The following is an 18,840-nucleotide window of genomic DNA, read 5'->3' as shown; positions in this document are numbered from 1 at the left end:
GTAAGTAGAATGTAAGTATGACAAGAATACACACGGACCGAGACAGCAGTATAACTAAAAAGAATTTGCAAATCATCCAGTGAAGGAGTTTGACATAATTGAAGTGGCCTAAAGAATTGTTTGTAAATCGGATAAAATAGTTGTGAATCCGATAACAGAAAAGAATAATCGCAATGAGAAAAAAAGAAATGTTTAAATGAAAAGGAAAGAGCCACGACGGGCAACAAAGATTAACAAAGAAAAAGAGATAAGATAAGTTTTTTCGATAGCGGAATGTACTCCGCACGAGAATTAGAAAAAAAAATTGTTTGTAAATCGGATTGAGTTCGAGTATAAAAAAAAAAAGAAAAAAAAATGAATTGTGAAGTAAAAATTCGTTGAGAATGAATAATGTAAACGTTAATTAACCAATAGCATCCGATATAATAGAAAAAATGTACACTTTAGTAGGAAATGGAAAATTATGTTAATCGAAGAAAAAGAAAAACGGGCATAGAGTTTAAGTAGAAGGTTAGGAGAAATAATAGAACGTAAAAGCCCGTTCGCGAGTGCAATTAATATTAAACAGCAAGTTGGCCCACAAAAAAAAAAGAATTTACACAAAAAAAAAATATAACCGCTTGCTTAGTAGGAGTAGAAATTAAGAAGTGATACCATTCTGAATTCAATAATCGAGACGGAGCGAGTTATCCAGGAAGCAGCCGAGAGGGTTCCTTATAAAAAATCTCATATATCACAAAGAACGAGGAGTCGGGTAAGGGGAGTTGGACGGTCGGGTGTGGAAGGCTGAACGGTTTAAACAGCATGACGAGGAGAGAAGGATGACCAATACCGAGATGGATGACGCATATCGAGGAAGCGAATTGTGACGAGAAGGAAGTCAACCACGACATGGCCAAAATTAACACAGCCCACGGTCGGGCTAGATATACACCAAATTTTGAGGCAAAACCCAATGAGTGGAATGCGAGCACATACCTATCAAAACATGGGCCGCAATCACTAAAAACCCAACGAGCAAAACATCGTTACACAGTTTTGCATCGTTTTAACGACAATGTTTTTCCTTTCGCGCTGCTAATCAAGATGCGCGCATGAATGCAAGCTAGTTATTCTACAAGCAAGTTATTTGCAACCTTGTATAGTCGGTCAAGTCAAGCCAGCTGACTATCACCATATAACGAAACCATTGGCAATCACGAAACGACTGCTGCCACTTGGTTTAGGAGATTGTTTTTTTTGGCGGGCGTAATACGATTATATAGCCAATACACTTTGGAGAGAAGTCCGCCAGCCAACAAAGTTCATAACATACGAGGACAAGAGTGCACTGGTGAAGATCATTCGACGAAACACGGTGACGTGTGGTTTTGACGATATAAGGAGCAAATAAGACGACTCCACTACCAGGCGCAATAAGACGATTTCACCACCAGGAGCAATAAGACGATTCTGCCACCAGCTGATGAGAACCTTGTAGGCCAGATACGCCCCTCCCGTTTAATTTCTCCGGCACCCCGGCTCGATGCATCGATTCGACGACGAGACCTTGCAAGCATTTTCACGAACTCCACAAACGACGATATGATGGGAAACCAGGAAGGATGGCGAAATCATTCCTTTTAAATTTTGTATTATACATATGCCAGCAGCAGACCGACGTAAGTCATCTCTTCTAGATGACTCACGGCTCTTTGAGTGGGAGGAGATGAACAGGCCTTCCAAGAAATTAATAAGCATTTTTGATTCTCATAAACTCTTGCATTACATTCCCATGGACAGGAATATTCTTGTCCATGCATGTTTCTTGAATTAGGAATAAATCGCGACATTCCGTTCTCACAGACAGGTTCTGAAATAATAGCCGCGCATGTATGATTAATAAGCATTTCTTAAAGCACTCAGCAATTCTACTAATTTCAAGAGAACGATACTTTATTATTTTTTTTTCATAGCATTCGAAGTAGAAATGCGACGCTCCGTTTCCGATGAGAACGAAACGATGACGGCCACATGGCAAATAACCTAAAATAATAATAATAATAATAATGAATACCGAACGATTTTCGATTGAGTAAGTGACGCCTGTCCGCGAGTAAATTGAGCGAGACGGAAGATACAAATGCATAACTTACTAATTAAAAGTGTTAGGATTAACAAGGACAGGACGAAGAATCGGACAAGAGAATTGTTTCTCTCCGACTCTTTTTGGTAGGGTAGAATTAAGTTTGAAGTTAATTAATAAAACATTCGATTTCCAAAGTAGAATCAGTGCAGATGTTTTAATTCCCTGCACTTACAGGGACTCATCGTGCTCATCACAAGTCCCTGGCAAAGCTAAGTCTTTGCAGAAGGGTTCTGGTCCTAAAAACTGATGAGACGATCCAAGTCTTGCCAGTTCATCGGCTTTTTCGTTCCTATCTATTCCACAGTGACCAGGAACCCAGTATAAGTCTACTTGATTAATACAACCCAGTGTTTGGAGTGATTGAACACACTCCCAAACGAGTTTTGATGTGCATGTCGCAGACTTCAAAGCCTTCAACGCTGCTTGACTGTCGGACATCATGCAAATGTTTGAGTGTCTGTATTTCCTGCGTAGGCATATTTCAGAACATTCTAGTATTGCTTGGACTTCAGCTTGGAAGACAGTTGGCCATTGGCCCATTGGAACTGACAGGTCTATTCCTGGGCCAGTTACTCCTGCTCCCACTCGATTGTTCATTTTTGAACCATCTGTGTAGAAAATGATTGATCCTGGGCGGAGATCAGGACCACCGCGTTCCCAAACATCACGCTCAGGTTCAAACATTCGAAATCGTCTTTCAAAATTGTATCTTTTTTCCATCCGGTCTTCATTGTTGATCACTAGGGGATTGTCAAATACAGTTAGAGAACCGATGGATTTTTCCTGTACAATACAGTTTGTGCCACTTGTGCTTATAATTGATGGCTAATAAAAGTTGCAAGGTCATTTTGTGAGGAAAAAACTGATTACTCTCCACGGGAAGAGAATTAAGGACTAAAGAAAGCAATTCTAGATTGCGGTGAAAATTATTTCGAGATAAGCAAAACAAAAATTGTGCTATGAAAAACTAAGGTTTTGAGATAGAATCTTAAAAAAGTTGCTGGAGTGACACGCGAGATGGTGCACAGTGTGTATCTGAACTTGTAGCCAAAAACTATTCAGTAAAACACTCGACCGCAGTATAGCAGGGAACAAGTTCAATGTCAATAATGAAACCGTTAGGGAGCTTTCGGAAGGCTTTATTTATTTACTTCTCCTTTCGATTGCTTTAACTAACTAGAAGTGCATGCTTCTTTTTCCCATGCGATTTCCCCGGGAAGTGAACGCCCCGTCCTTGACCTAGATGTAGGTACTATGTTTTAATTGAAGAAATGATTTGCGCTACGAGCCTAGTTAGAAATAAAGTGCGCTATACACTAATAAACTGTAAAGTGCTTTCAAATCATCAGCACCTCCGAAGCTGTCGAAGCGAAATGGCGGGTGAGAGTTTTCCTGCAACACACGCTTGTTGGATGTTCCTCGTTTTGTAATGTTTCTGTTCGGTGCTGCTCGGTGCTGCTGTTTGCCTCATTCACCGATGAGATGAGAAAGGTTCAGGGGTAACCAGCGTGAACAACAGCCAGCACCAGTGCAGCAGTCACAGTGGTTGAAATGCCAAGCAGCACCTCAGCAATGGTGAGCAGCAGGGATTATTGCGCTGTCAACCCGAGACATTGTAGTATTAAGTTATAATTTTTTCTACCAAGCAAAACTTTTTCTATGTTGTCTCATGCGTAGTTGATACCGAATTGGGATTTTTAACATTTTAAATGGAAAATGATGTTGTATTGTACAATCAGTGAAAAGGTACGAGGCAGCCCTAGATTGTCCTCGCAGGCTGTGAACTTTATTGAGCTTCCACTGGAAAATTTTGGCTTAATTTTACGCAAAGCCTACATAATGCTAGGATCGGAAGTAGTAAGTAAGTAAGTAAGAAGATTAGATTGTTAGTTTCCAGTGGATGCTAGAGATTTGTTGATAGTGAGAGCAATATCAATTTAAAACAAGTTAGCGTAGATTACAGCCCGGATCGCATGTTTAAAGTGCACGATTTCAAACTTTGAAAACCAGGGTTATAGTAATAAGTACTATACGCTTGGCATCGGTGCAAATAGCATAATGTTCTGTAAAAATTTTGAATAAACATGCTACTCAAGTGTGAATTTAAACCTGAATGTTGGGTCCATTGAATTGGCAAAAGAGTGCCGGTCTTGTACAATTTCAAAAGGCGGACTTACTAATGCAGGAGGGTGTTTGTTTCTTAATGTCCCAAGGTTTATGCTTTCAATTACTCGCCTTCTCTTTTTGCACCCAGTTTGCAATAATCAATTTCCCTCTACACATAATTGTTTTCCCTGCATTACAGAAGGATCCGTACTTTGGCTGTTTTCGTTACCCAGTCCACCGTCAATTAAACATTAAATTGAACAGACAACAAACATTGAACTCACTCAGCAGTTTCGTACCAGTAATGACATGGTTGATAATTTGCAGGACGGAAAAGTTCACATTAGTAGTTTATGAAATTGGGCCATTCTGTAGTTCTTTGATTCTTACAGTGTAGAAACTCCTATTCTGTAGAAGTGTATTTTCGTTTATTGAATGGATTAATTTCATTTTACCAAGATGGGCTCTATACAATCTAGCCAATTAGAGGCTGTCGAAACGACAAAAAGGCCCCAGAGAAGCAATCACTTCGCGTACGAGCAAACGAGCATTTTAGCAATATCATTAAATTGTTTCAAATTTTTCTGCCTATCCCTGTCAGTTTACAAAGTATTTTAAATATACATGAAACATACCAAAATGTCAAATTAAGTTTTCCTTTGCAACTATGGCCAATCTGCAAGTCCAATTAAAATTCTCATTGACTTTAAACTGCGAGCTTCAAACTGTACATGTCACGAAGGTTGATGGTTATGCACTCACGCATCTGAACTACGCGGAACTAGTTAAATAGTTCGGATTCCGCTTCCATGTCCGACGGGAACGGGCAATAAAGTTTATGTCTTCGGTCAGAAACTGTGCCGCCATCGGTTGCAATTGACCCCGAACTAGCGTGCTCAATTGAGATCGGAGTTAACTCTCAACGAGCAAGCGAACCATGAAAATATGTATTCACCGTAAAGTTTATGGTTTTTTTTATTTCATAAAAAAACTTGTTTTTTTTGTATAAATGTTTAAAACAGGATAAAAAGAATTATATTATGGGTTTAAACAAAAATCATTCAGTTCATAAGAGTCTTCATAAATGCACTGTTTTCACATAACTAATTGAACACTTTCATTCATTTAAGTTAGAACTGTGGTGCTGGTGAAACGTCACGCCAATCAAATTTCCAAAGAATCGTCTAGTTAGACGCTGATAAAAATATAAAAATTTGTCATAGCGTGTCAGAGTCAATATCTGCTTCGCGTTTAGAAAAGAGAATTCTACACGCTGAATGTATGTTAAGAGTCACGAAAGGTGACTCAAGCAGAATGTTTATTGTATCAGTACTAGCGTCGGTACTGAAAAATGACTACTTATGAAATCTGGAAACATTCTATGCTGACTTATTTCATTATCAAAACATTTTTTCTTATTTGGAGTTTGTTGTTATTAGAACAGCTTCAAAATGACTAGCGTCTCCGTCACGTCATCTCTGAATGCAATTATCAAAATTTCGTCAGCGTAGAAGAATATCGAAAGGAAAAGATTGAGCATGAAATGAATTCATTGAATTCATTTCATGCTCAATCATATATTTTTCAAGAATGACGATACGGCAGTTTAAACTCCACCTTTTCGACTGGCAAATCTCTTGCTCCCGAATCATTATTCACAGCCTGGCAGAAGCAAATAATTCTGGGAGGTTGGATTTGGCGAATAAGTCATATTGAAAAAATAGTCCGAACTCAAATCCATCGATTTCGGCCAATGCAACGGCATTTGTGAACTCAATTGAGGAGTTACGAAATCTTAAAAAAAAAAATAGTACAACTCCTTGAGAACATTTCTTCAAATTTGTTTGAAGTTTTGAGCATTAAAACGACAGTTGTAGCGTTTTCAAGTGCTCTCCGTTACAGCAGCCCCAACTAAACTTCAAACTTTAAACGTCGGTATTGAAGTGCAGCCTACAAAAAAATGGTATTGCCTTGATTGCGATTACCGAAAAAATATTTTGATACATAAACTGTTGTGGTGCAAAAAACAACTTTTACTGAATTTTTCAGCGCTCAAATAAAAAAAAAATTCAATGAAATATTTATAAAAAATGATTGTTTACAGATTCGGAACAAAACAAATGCATTGTTTTAAATGTTTTAACATAAAATATAGCTGTGATAAAAATCTCAATGGCGAACATTCAAGCTCTCCTTGATTCGAAAAAAAAGATGTAAAGGAATTTTCGCCACAAGCAGCAATTTTTGTTGATTTCACTAGCTCCAGTGAATTCGCCTAACACTCGCTGTAGATTGTTTTCTTTTTTTTAAATATAATCAATGAAAGTTAAATTCCATAAAAATTTAATTCCACGCGCATCGAAATCATGGACTTGCTTGCGAATGGAACTGTTTTGGTCTCTTTTCGAACGGGTTCGACGAGGTATACTGGCTATGATTATCAGCTCGCGAACTTCCAGTCAATAATCAGCCAATATCATTTCGTGAATTTTCATCACCATTTGTCCCCCAAATTTGGTCTCCTCTGCGAGGTTCGCCTGCACAGCTCTCGCACGGTCTCGTTCAAACTCAGCCACCCACTATTTTTCGATTCCAATCGAAGGACCAGACTACCGCACAATAAAATTGAGCTCAGTTTAGATAATATTTGGAGTTGGGACTTTCGTATAAGAGTATTGAATCACCTAACGACTTTATTGTTAATAAAGATACTGTCAGGATGTCAAATTAATAGTAAATATAGAAGTTTTAGCAGTCTCAAACTTAAGTTCAAGACTAGTGCTTCCAAAAAAAAAATGCGATTTCAAGTAACCAATATTATCTATGACTCAAAAGAATTCTGATACAAATTAGTAAACAAACTCGAAAGAGTTTTTTTGCTGCCGCGAGGTAACGTACATAAACTATTTAGACTATTTTCATGGTTCATCGTCATTTCATCTAATCATGATGGGAACGAAATATGTATCATTATCGGAACAGCTTTTTTATTTCAGATTCATTTGAACTAATTATTTAATGTATTTTTGAGTAGACAATTTAATTGTCTAAAACAATTCTTAACATTCCAAAATAGTCACTCTCATGGAAAAAAAGTTTTTCTAACAAAAACTTTTTCATAAATTGTTAGACCCACGTAAAATTCATCATTGTATCAAGCACAGGCAAATTGAGGCGGTAAAGTCTCAGAAGTGAGCTGTACCGATCATGATACAAAAACATGTCTTAGCACCAATATTCAATAATCAATAATCAATTATCAATAATTTGAACTTCAAAGCAAATATTTTGCACAAAAGTGTTAAAATTTGAATGCTGTAAAAGCATTGCATGGAAAAATATACTACCATCTTTAAATATTTGAATATTTTAAATATTTGCACTGATAATGGTGCATGCAAGCAAGGCATGATGGTAGCGATTGTAAGAGAAAATTGTGTTCCAAAAAGGATCATGTTTTAGAACCAGTAATAAAATAGTAATACTTGAACAACCTTAATGAAACTGTTTTGAAAAGCATTAGGAGAATTTGCTTGATGTTTTTGACGAGTCTTATATGTATTTTTAATATTAAATATTGAAGAAATTTCGCAAATAAAAAAAGTTCCGATCATAGTACATTTTCAGACTTCCGATCATGATACATAACCTTACTGATGCCAAGTTTCCAACCCTTCAAAGTAAAAAATGCTTTTCTTGCCCGCGCTTACATACTTCTGTGATCAAACCGTTTCACAATTTTTATACATGATGTTTTCAACAATATTTTTCTGTGGTATCAGTTAAGATGATTTTTTTATATTGTATATTTATAACCAGCCCCTTGCTATCTACCACGCTATCGCTCAATGTACCGTAAAAAGGAAAAACATCCTTCGTATACTAGGGTATACGAGGCAAATGTTTGGATCAGTCATTGGTTTAGAATCGAATTGACGCAAAACAAACTAATCAAATTTTAGATACAACGGTGGCATTTTGCCGTTTCGGTCTCTCAATCCTGAAATTAAATTAGAGAAAAATGTTTCTGAAGACTAAATGATCATTTCAAAGTAATCAAAATATTGGATTAAAATGGTGTCCGATTTCTATTTTCGGTTAAAAAAAAAAAAAAAATACCAATATTGGAGTAGATTTTGTGTATTTTCTTTTCACAGCTTGGATTTCAGAATGGATTAGGCTTTTTAGTTGCTGAGCAAAGCCCTGGTTCTATTAATAACAATGTTGAGGATTGTTTTTCGGAAACTTGAAGCCGCTATCTCGGATTTTAAAATTGCGTCGAACATCGTGTTACGGACTCTTGACGTCTATTTTCGGCCTAATGGCTCTAATGTAACGCCAAAACGGGATGTTCTCTCACAGAGCCTGTAGAGACTCACTGTGGTGTGACATTTACACTCACCGTTGGGTTTTGTAAACTCTACAGGGTGACAAAAAAGTCCGGTCACACATGAAAATCTCAATATTTCAAAGAATAAGAAGAAAATTTGAATCTGGCTTTCATAGCTTTATTCAGTAACTCATAAAGATACTTCACAGACGATATCTCGGAATTACACCACCTTTCTCTGATCGAACCAGCTTCAGACGTCTCGGGAAGTCGTCGCAAGCGGCGCTCACGTGCTCCAACGGCAGCTCGTCCCAGATTTTCGTGATAACTCGCTTGAATTGCTCCAAATTTGTTATTTTATAGTCGTCCAGCTTCGACATAATGTATCCCCCAAGAAATAATCCAGTGGATTCAGATCCGGAGACGACGGAGGTCAAGTTTTCCTCACACCACGCCTGAACAACCTTTGCGGAGTGGGATGGGGCGCCATCTTGCTGGAAGCAGTAGTAATCGTCTTCAAACAATAGTTCAGCTTGAGGCAGAACATTTTCATTCAAAACCGTGTCCAGGTAGTATGCTGCGTTGATTTTGACCCCTTTATCAATAAAAATAAGAGGCAGATTACCTCTCTTGCAAATGGCTCCCCAAGCCATCGCTGATGTCTTATTTTGGAATCGGGAAACGTTCAGCTTGTCCGCAGGAGCATGCTGGAGGCTCACACTCCAAAGCCAAACTCGATCATTTTGGCGATTGACTGTTTGCTCCAAAACGAACAGCTTCTCGTCCGAAGGAATAATCTCGTCATCTGCGCGCCAACCGAGCAACTCCCGCGACCGTTGGTACCTCTTGTCCTTTGTAGCTTTGGTAACCCCATGAACCACCTGTTTTTTGTACGGTGTAAGTTTTAAATCCTTGCGCAGAAGCAGGCGGATTGATTCTCGGTTCATTTTAAGGTTCCTGACCAGCTTCCTTGCAGATTGGGCGAGATTCCGGCGAATCCGGTCTCGTATAATCTTTTTCAACCTTGGAGTTCTCACAGACCTTGGTCGTCCAAATCGTGCCTTGTCCTCGGTGCATCCGGTCTCTAGGTACCGATTTATGGTCCGGTACACGAATTTCCGGTTGATTCCCAGCGGTTTTAGGTGTTTGAATATGTGTCCGGGTTTGTACCCTTTCACATATTCAGCGATAACAGCTGCTCTTAACTCTGCCATGGCGCACAACTCAATGTAAACAAACTGCACAGAAACGAAACTCTGCCACTTTGGGCTGCAATGAAAGGGTTAACTTTGACATATAGATGGCACCAGAGAGATGCAACGTGTAGGCTACAGGCGACTCCAAAAAAGTGTGACCGGACTTTTTTGTCACCGTGTACAGTGCACAATGGTCCAGAAACCAAATTTAGGGGGAAATTTGGGTCTAGAGCTTTATAGCAACATTTTAGAGAAAAACTTTCCTCTACAAAGTTGTTACATTTGATAAAGCGCTCATTGAAAAATTATCAAAAATTAGGGTGACCAACATTTTCGATGCAACCAAATATCTAACTTTTTTATCTTTGTAGATAGAAGAAAAATTTGTTCTACAATGTTATAGTTCCATCAATTTTAAGTAACTTTGCAAAAAAAAAGCTTTTCTCTATCTTTGAAAACAACCGATTAATATTGAAAAAACATATTTTAGGCTCTAACTTTTTTATTTCAAGTTTCATCTCAAAACTGTCTTTGAACGACTTTTAGAGCTTTTTAAGAGAAACAACTTGCAATGCTGCCATCGTGAATATCTCAATTTAACTCAAAGTTATTGATATTTTTCATCAAAAAATATGCGTTTTTCATTTGTATGTCATTCTTTTTGAAGGCAAACATAAAAAATATCTCTTGATCTCATTTTGAAGGGCATACTTGACTCTATGAATGGAGGAACTTTTAGAAATATTTAATTTTTAAATTTGAGTAAATTCAATTTAAAAACAAGACGAAAATTTCAATAATTTTCTACATTATGCATTTTAAAGCATTCTGATTTATTTTTTTGGGATTTTTCCCTTTAACTAGACGTAATTACCTTTAATTTGACTCAAAAAGATCGAAAATCGATCAAATGGTTCAAAAGTTATGAATTTTTTTAAAATTTAATACATCGGACACAGTCTTTTTTATGGTCACCCTGTTTCGAAGTTGGTCACGCAAAGTGCTTCAATTGTGCTCAAAATTGCAGGGATGCATCTATGTTGAAAATAATCAAACCCGTATTGTTCCGTTGGGTTGTTAAAAGGATCAGCTCCGAAATAGGGTGACCATAAATAACGGCTATATTCGATGTATTTTATTTAAAAAAATTCATAACTTTTGAACCAGTTGATCGATTTTCGATCTTTTTGAGTCATATTAAAGGTAATTACGTCTAGTTATAAGAAAAAATACCAAAAAATAAATCTGGGTGCTTTTATATGCATAATGTATAGAATTATTGAAATTTTCGTCTTGTTTTTAAATTGAATTTACTCAAATTTAAAAAATAAAATATTTCTAAAAGTTCCTCCATTCATAGAGTCAAGTATGCCCTTCAAAATGAGACCAAGAGATATTTTTTATGTTTGCCTCAAAAAGAATGACAGCAAATGAAAAACGCATATTTTTGATGAAAGATATTAATAACTTTGAGTAAAATTGAGATATTTACGATGACAGCGTTGCAAATTGTTTCTCTTAAAAAGTTCGAAAAGTCGTTCAAAGACAGTTTTGAGATGAAACTTGAAATAAAAAAGTTAGAGTGTAAAATATGTTTTTCTTCAATATAAATCGATTGTTTTCAAAGATAGAGAAAAACTTTTTTTTTACAAAGTTATTTAAAATTAATGGAACTATAACATTGTAGAACAAATTTTTCTTCTATCTACAAAGATAAAAAAGTTAGATACTTGATTGCATCGAAAATGTTGGTCACCCTAAATTTTGATAATTTTTCAATGAGCGCTTTATCATATGTAACAACTTTGTAGAAGAAAATTTTTCTCTAAAACATTGCTATAGATTTATTCACTTATGTTCGAGCGTCTTGATAGAAAAATTTTCACTACACTTTTCACTTTTTATTTACTTTCACTATAGCTACCCTCCTTAACAGAGATCAGGGTAATCATTTCTCTTGGCTTTTTTAATTTCTACCGAAAACTCCTCGACAAGGCATGGATCACCAGGCCGCACATTTCTCTACCTAACTCAAGTTGTTTACGTTTTTTTCATCAAGAAATACCATATGGGCGACGATGCGGTGATCTGGCCGGATCTGGCGTCGGCCCCCTATTTGAAACGATCGTTGGAAGAGATGGAGCGGCTGAATATCGATGTGGTTCCCAAGTCGGCGCATCCGCCCAACGTCCTTCAGCTGCGTCCAATCGGGGATTTCTGGGCAAACCTGAAGCGCAACAATTATGTCTCGAAAACTAAGGAGGAGTTGATGAATAGAACAAAGAAAGAACTCAAAAACACGCATGTTTTCGTCCATTATGGCGAATGTTCCGGTTAACTGCCGGAAGGCTGTTGTTTTGTTTATCCACCCGCACACACGCAAAACGCGTATATGAAAATATCTGAAAATGCGGTATATAATTAAAATTTTTCTGCTAATTAGTATTTTTGAGTAGCTTGCAAAGAGTTTTAGAACGATCCTTTTCCTTTTCCAAAAAGTGACGAAAATAGATCAAAACTTATATCAGTTTCAAAATTTTTTAGTTTAGATCTGGTATGAAATAAAATTTGCAACACCGGTGCAGCAGTGCATTTGAGTTTGTTCCAAAAAAATCAGGGGAGTAGTGCCGTCAACATTTTGTCTATGAATCATAAATTCATGATGGAATCGAAATTTCATTTAAAATGCATTTAAATGTTTACACACAATATAATGTTATTGAAAGTGCACATTTTACTGAAAACAAACGTTAAGTCTCGGTTTTTTTCCATTTATAAACATATTTATTCGAAAACAAGTCAATGGCATTTATGGTACGTTTACTCTATTCCAGTTGTTTTAGGGCCAACTAACCAAAAAGTGGGTACCAAAATCGCTGGTACCAGAATCAATGAGTCGTAGATGGAATATGTAAGCAGTTTGACAGCCACAGCAATCCCCTGAAAAATAGACCAAACCACGATTTGGACCACCGGTGAAGATGCCCTAAGGATACTTGATAGGGAATTCGCTTTTTCTTACGAAGATGTGTGAAAATAATGTAGAAATTACGACATTTTGAGATGTGATTAATTTTAACGGTCTCTTCTATCCGAAATTAGAACATACAATGACTGGCTTGTTAGACCAGTATCGTACTTCGAGACCAGATGAGAGGTTTTTTGGTAAGATTTGGACCACTGCGACCATTATTTTGATCTTTTGTGGTAAGCTGAGAGCTTATATTTCCAATGGTATAAAACGGAGCGGCACTTCTCGCACAATATGTAGGGTAACCGCTCCTATATTCATCTCAGTACCTATATTCATCTCATCACGCCTTTTGGATCAATTTATCGTCAAAATTTACCATATTTTCGGGCTGTGTTCCAACATCAGAACGGGCGAGCTGTATTGCATTGTCGTTGTTCGTTTTGGTGTGACAGATGCCTTAACTGTGAATGCCTTGTCATTTCTCTAGTATACAGGTTCACTAGGTATCCTTGGTAACAATTGGTGGTGGAAAATATGGACGGAGTACAGCTGATCGCAATCAGGTGTGTTTTCGGTGGTAAATTAAACAAACTAATTGGTGTTAGTATCGCAGGCGGAAAACTAAACCGGGTTTTTCGTGTTTGCATACACAACCATGGTAATTTTAATTTTGTATTATAAAAAATGTATATATTAATTAACCCAGACTCTGACCTGTACATAAACTTGTCTAAATCCAAACCAGCACAGGGCAACGAGTATAAAAGGGAGAAACAGAAGACGGTTACTCCAACAGATAAAAAACTTCGATTCTCCTCTGCCGGTGAAGTTGGGTTTTCCGGGAACCAACTGATGCGCGTCACACCGAAAAAGTCGATACGAACGATCGTAAGCATGAAACTCCACAAGAAAGGGAATGTACGGTAACTGCTCTCATATCCGCCGGCTTGAACAGTCAACAGTCCAGCCGGCGAATTGCATGCAGAGGCAGATTGGCGAAGCAACGAACAATAACGTCGGTAAATAATACATAGAAAAAATGAACTGCGGAGGCAGGTGAGTGATCTGCCTGAATGATGTTTGCGAAAAATAAACGAAATACGAAAATAGGAGGATGTTAGGAATGATAAAAGAAAATGGATGTATAAAACAACATAAATAACATACCCGGCTAAAATATAGCAATGGGAGAACACAGCGCAAAATTAACAAAACAAAAGCCACGTGGACTGGAGGCTCCGTTCTAATGACACTGGTTGTTGTGGTTGAAACTGGTGAGGCGGATGTAGTTCACTAAATCAGTAGAGTAATAACCGTAACCCATAAAATTAGCACAAATTTTCTTCCGCAGCCACTGGGAAGCACTTTCAATCACTCGTGATCTAACGAATCGTCGTTTTTTGTTCTCGGCTCATTTACCGATTTCGACACGTTCTAACACATTACACAATAATTTCGAGTGATTGCAAGATATCTGACTAGATCGGCGATCCGCACCCGGCAGTGGTACAATCAGTACTAACCGGCAAAAGTGCAAAAACGAGATATATTCTTATATGAGAAAAATCGGCACTTTCTCGGGTTCTACCGCTAGCTGTGTGAGTTTTTTTTAGCACAAAATCAATTGAATAAACACGAAGTAGCGCCAGCGAGCGTTGGCTGTTGTAAATATTGTGAATTTGTTATTGGTTAAAACTCTCAGGTGAATTTTATAAATATATTCGATTAGCCGGTGTTTCGGCAGGATGTGTAACAGAAGCTGGCGATCGGCACCGGTGGTCGTGACTTGATTCAATTTCGGTAAAAGCTGCGAGGGGCAAAAGATTTGCCGTTGTATTTACGGAAGCTTGTGTTGGACTGAATTTATTGTTTCGCCGCGTACTTCTCGCACGGTTGAGTTTTTTCTTCTTTTATTGACTTCAAATGTTTGAGACGCTCCAGCTGTGCGTCGGTTTCTCCCGTACCTGGAGGCTTGATAGCGTAAAATGTGTGCAGTTCCAGTACAAATTATATTCGATTTGTGGAAAGAGAATCTCTCTTCAGGTCAGTTGTCACTGTTAATTGTGTTTGGTTTAGATAACTTGGGCTTTGAAGCAGTTGAGGAAATCCATGCGTAATGAACTGAGGATACGCAAAAATTTAATCCACCATTTTTTATTAATGAAACGAAGTATTTGATATTCTGTGGGACTACTGAGCTTGGTTATTTTCATAATTTTATGCATAATGTTTAGACTATAAGTTTCTATTATGTCGACTGTTTTTACCTTAAGAGCTTGACTTTCAATTTATAGACTGTTCCGAAAATTATAAATACATCTTCTTTCTTGAATAAAACAAAAAATACAGGATTTTTCGGGTCATTTTATTCCGAAATATAGATAATAAGTGTTTTCTTTCCGGTTTTAATTGAAGTTGGGATTATTTTTCGTAGGATACGCGAGTTCTCTAACTTTTCTCTAAACACTACTCATAAGCTTTTGCACAGTGTGTTCTCCGACCATTTTTACCGCTTTAAGCCAATCGTTTTTAAATTTTTCAACATTGTTTGCTGGTTTGACATATTTTCTCAGCTTTGCCTTGGTCAAAGCCCAAAACATTTCAATAGGGCGAATTTCAGGGCAGTTTGGAGGATTCATCTCCTTGGGACACATGTGACATTATTTGTTTTATACCACCCTAGTGCATCCTTAGAGTAATGGCAGGAAGCAAGATCGGGCCGAAAGATTGGAGGATTGTTATGCTGCTTAACCATGGGTAAAAACCTTTTCTGCAAACACTCTTTCACGTAAATTTTACCATTCATTGTGTCATTCGTAATGAATGGACGAGATATTTTCCCACATTCACAAATGGCCTGCCAAACCATTACCTTCTTGCCGAATGTTTCGGTGTAAATGGCTTTCACTGGTCCAGGGACATCCTTTCCCTTCGGTGATGTATAAAATTGCGGTCCTGGCAGTCTTATAGTCCAGTTTTATGTAGGTTTCGTCATCCATGATAACACACCCCATTTTTTTGGTTAGAAGTTTATCATAAAGCTTCAGAGCTCTCGGTTTCACAGATTCAGCTTGTTTTGGATTTCGTTTTGGCTGCTTCTGCTTCCGACGGGTCTGCAGACCCATTCTTCCCTTGGCACGCATAACGTTACTCGCCGAGGTTCCAAGCTTTCTCACCACATCTCGTACTGATACTGGAGGATGCCGCTTGTAGTATTCCTTAACCTTTTTGTCCATTGTGCGATCAACAGGCCCGGGTTTTCTACCACGTCTTGGGGCATCAGTAAATGTGCACTCTTCACAATACTTCCGCAATGCGGTTTGAACTGCTCCGACACTTATACCTTCTTCTCTGGCTAATTTTCTTATAGAAAGACCACGGTGCCCCATTTGTACACAATTCGCTTTCTTTGCTCTGGAGAAAGGCCACGCATTTTCAAAATTTCGCACTAAATGTTAGAAAAAATGACAGCATCTGTTTCTTTTGGATTTAAACAACAGGACGCAGCCAACGTTTGGTTGAATACTGCACGTTATTTGAAATGACGGTTGATCGTAAGTGTATTTATAATTATCGGAACGGTCTATATACACCTTAAGAGTGTATCAATTAAAAGTCAAGCTCATACAATAGACTAACGTCGAATAAAAATTTCAGTGACCAAAACAATAACCATCAAAAACAAAAAACTTACCGTTAAAAATAAAATATGACTCTACTATTAGTGGAACATAGAATGAATGACAAAAAAGACAAAATCGATATCTTCCACTGGACTTCAGCAATAGCGAAACTTGCCCGTTTGTATCAGTAGAATCGCCATTTAGGCTATCATGGCTGGCTGGGTATTCTTATGAATATTCGAAAAGTGTTTGCTGAAGCTGTAGGACGGCCGGATGAACAATGCACGTTTAGCAACAATTTCTGAAAGCAAAACAAAACTACCAAAAGCAGTTCCAGCAATAAGCGTATGCGCAAGGGCAGCCAAATAATTACCGGACTTCGTTCTGTAGCACGGAGAGAAAAATAATAAATAAAAATACGCCATTCGAATTTTCCATTGCACAAGTCCTTGGAAATTTGAGTTCGGTATAATTTTCTTACAGATGCAAGCTTTTCGCTCGAATTCGATGTCATGTGTAAATAGGTGCGTCTGGAGCAGCAGTGCCCCGGCCAAGAGCACAGACGCAAGCCAGTGAATTTTGTTTTTCTCCGCTTACCGGCAACTACGACACAGCTACCAAACTTTACTTTCCAGTCCAGTGAGTGCCTCTAGTTAGTTAGGGAGACTGTTTGATCTGCTAAGTGAAATTTATAATAGCCTCTGACTGCACCAGCAAGAGAAATTATTTTCCCTCGGAAAGTTCTGTCGATATCTAGCGCTTCCGCACTGGGTAGAAATAATTCAATCAATTATGTTTTTGTTTTCGCTATAGCCTCGAATTATTGAGTTATGTGAAAACTATCAAATTGTTCCCGTATTGTGTGCTGGTATAACTTTTGGTTTGTATAACTCTGTCACTTAGCTGTGATTGTGCAGATGGGATATAAATTATGTGCAAGTTCGTATTGGAAACATGAAATAATTTGTTACCTCTAATGAAGGAAATAGCTTTGTGTCAATTAACAATAACTTTACCGAAAGGCTAAATGTTTTCTCAAGTATAATGCTACAGTCATTTATAGACCATGGTCACTCAAGTAAACGCACGATTTGCTCCGAAATGCATGATGAACTGTGAAGATTGCATACCTGCAGTATATAATATACTTGATTGCAATTCATGAATTGCTGAAGTACATTGTTGTAATTTAGTTTAGTTCAATGAATCACTGAGCCGAACATAGCTTTCCGGAGTTCACGGTAATCGCCAGCTAATCATTGTACATATTGATACCCGAATAATTCCATTGCTCGTCGATGTGAACGAAAACGTATTTTCGCAAGCCAATGAATGGGTTGCTCGAATCGTATAGAACATAAAAGGTAAAGCAAAGCCTAGGTGCTACATTCCGATTCGGAACTTGACCTTTTGTTTATTTATACACAGACTTCGCAGCCGACTGTTTAGTGTACAGGACAATTGCGGGGCCAGCGCTAGGTTCCTACTGATACTAACCGTCTCTTCCGAGCCGAGACTCGAACCTACGACGACTGGCTTGCTAGACCAGCATCGTACCTCGAGACCATCTGGGAAAGGTATTTCCCTTCAATTTCTGGTAGTAGAAATTACACCTAGCCATAAATTTACAACTTGTTTTGGAATCAGGAAAATATTCTTTATCGATTTATCGTTACACAAACGGAAACGATCCATTGTTTCCTGTGAATAATTAGACATTAAAATGAAGTTTAAAATTTCTCGGTTCGGAATTTCTCTGTAAGCAGAAAAAACAACAAAATATCTGGTGGAATGATTGTTCACGGACTAGGAATAGTATTAACTTCTCTGGTTATATGATTTCAGTTGACCTCCTGAGCTTTTATGGCGAATTTCTCGCGCACAAAAGCATCTTGGAGAACCTGTGATAACTCCGTCCGTAATTGATGTTTTTGACATTTTTCTTTAGCTTAGCTTTAGATATTTTTCTTTAGCCTACCGCATAGGAGTGTAAATTGGAAATCTATTAACGAAAAGGGACGAAATGTGTCGCTTTCAAAATGCTTGTTTACTTCATTCTTGCAGCAATCGATTGGAAAATTATACACGCATCCACCAAAATGCAGAAAAATGTTGTTTGATTATGCGAACTATTGTACTATTGAAAAAAAAATTGTCAAACCTTGTTGAAACGAAAATTACGTCCTCTGATTGGTCGCTTACTTGCTTTCCCTTAAATGGTCTGCAGAAAAGTGTACCTAGTTAGCCCTAGCATAACGGATTGCGACAGTATCAGTTGGCATTCCGAATTTGCTTTCGGCTTAAGCAAATCACTTGCCGGTTTGTCAAATATCTCAGTAGCAGTGCGCTAACAGCAAACGTTTCGATTTGCCGGCTGAGGGCCCTGGCCTTCTTTCCCACGATGAGGCTATACTTCATTTTGACAACAACACAAGCAAGCATTCTGTACTGGATCGTAGTAATCAAAATCTGCCGCGGCTGTC

At 37.9% G+C, this 18,840-nt stretch overlaps 1 protein-coding gene across 15 annotated transcripts in view; it reads right to left on the bottom strand.

Annotated features, from left to right (window-relative positions):
- LOC129726506 (protein rolling stone-like) overlaps positions 1–18,840 on the bottom strand; it is a 200,328-nt gene that overhangs the window by 171,507 nt on the left and 9,981 nt on the right. For 2 of the 15 annotated variants that reach the window (XM_055683308.1, XM_055683313.1), the window contains exon 1: positions 13,902–14,266. The exons of 12 other annotated variants lie outside the window; for them this stretch is intronic. The gene's annotated coding sequence lies outside the window, so the exon portion shown is untranslated. Of the gene's footprint in view, positions 1–13,901; positions 14,267–18,840 lie in introns of those variants that run through there. One more of the 15 variants, XM_055683311.1, reaches the window with a different exon arrangement.

Source organism: Wyeomyia smithii, chromosome 3 (genome assembly GCF_029784165.1).
Source record: "Wyeomyia smithii strain HCP4-BCI-WySm-NY-G18 chromosome 3, ASM2978416v1, whole genome shotgun sequence".
Taxonomy (NCBI): domain Eukaryota; kingdom Metazoa; phylum Arthropoda; class Insecta; order Diptera; family Culicidae; genus Wyeomyia; species Wyeomyia smithii.
The sequence above is the reverse complement of the archived record's forward strand: the minus strand, read 5'-3'. Positions and strand labels throughout refer to the sequence as shown.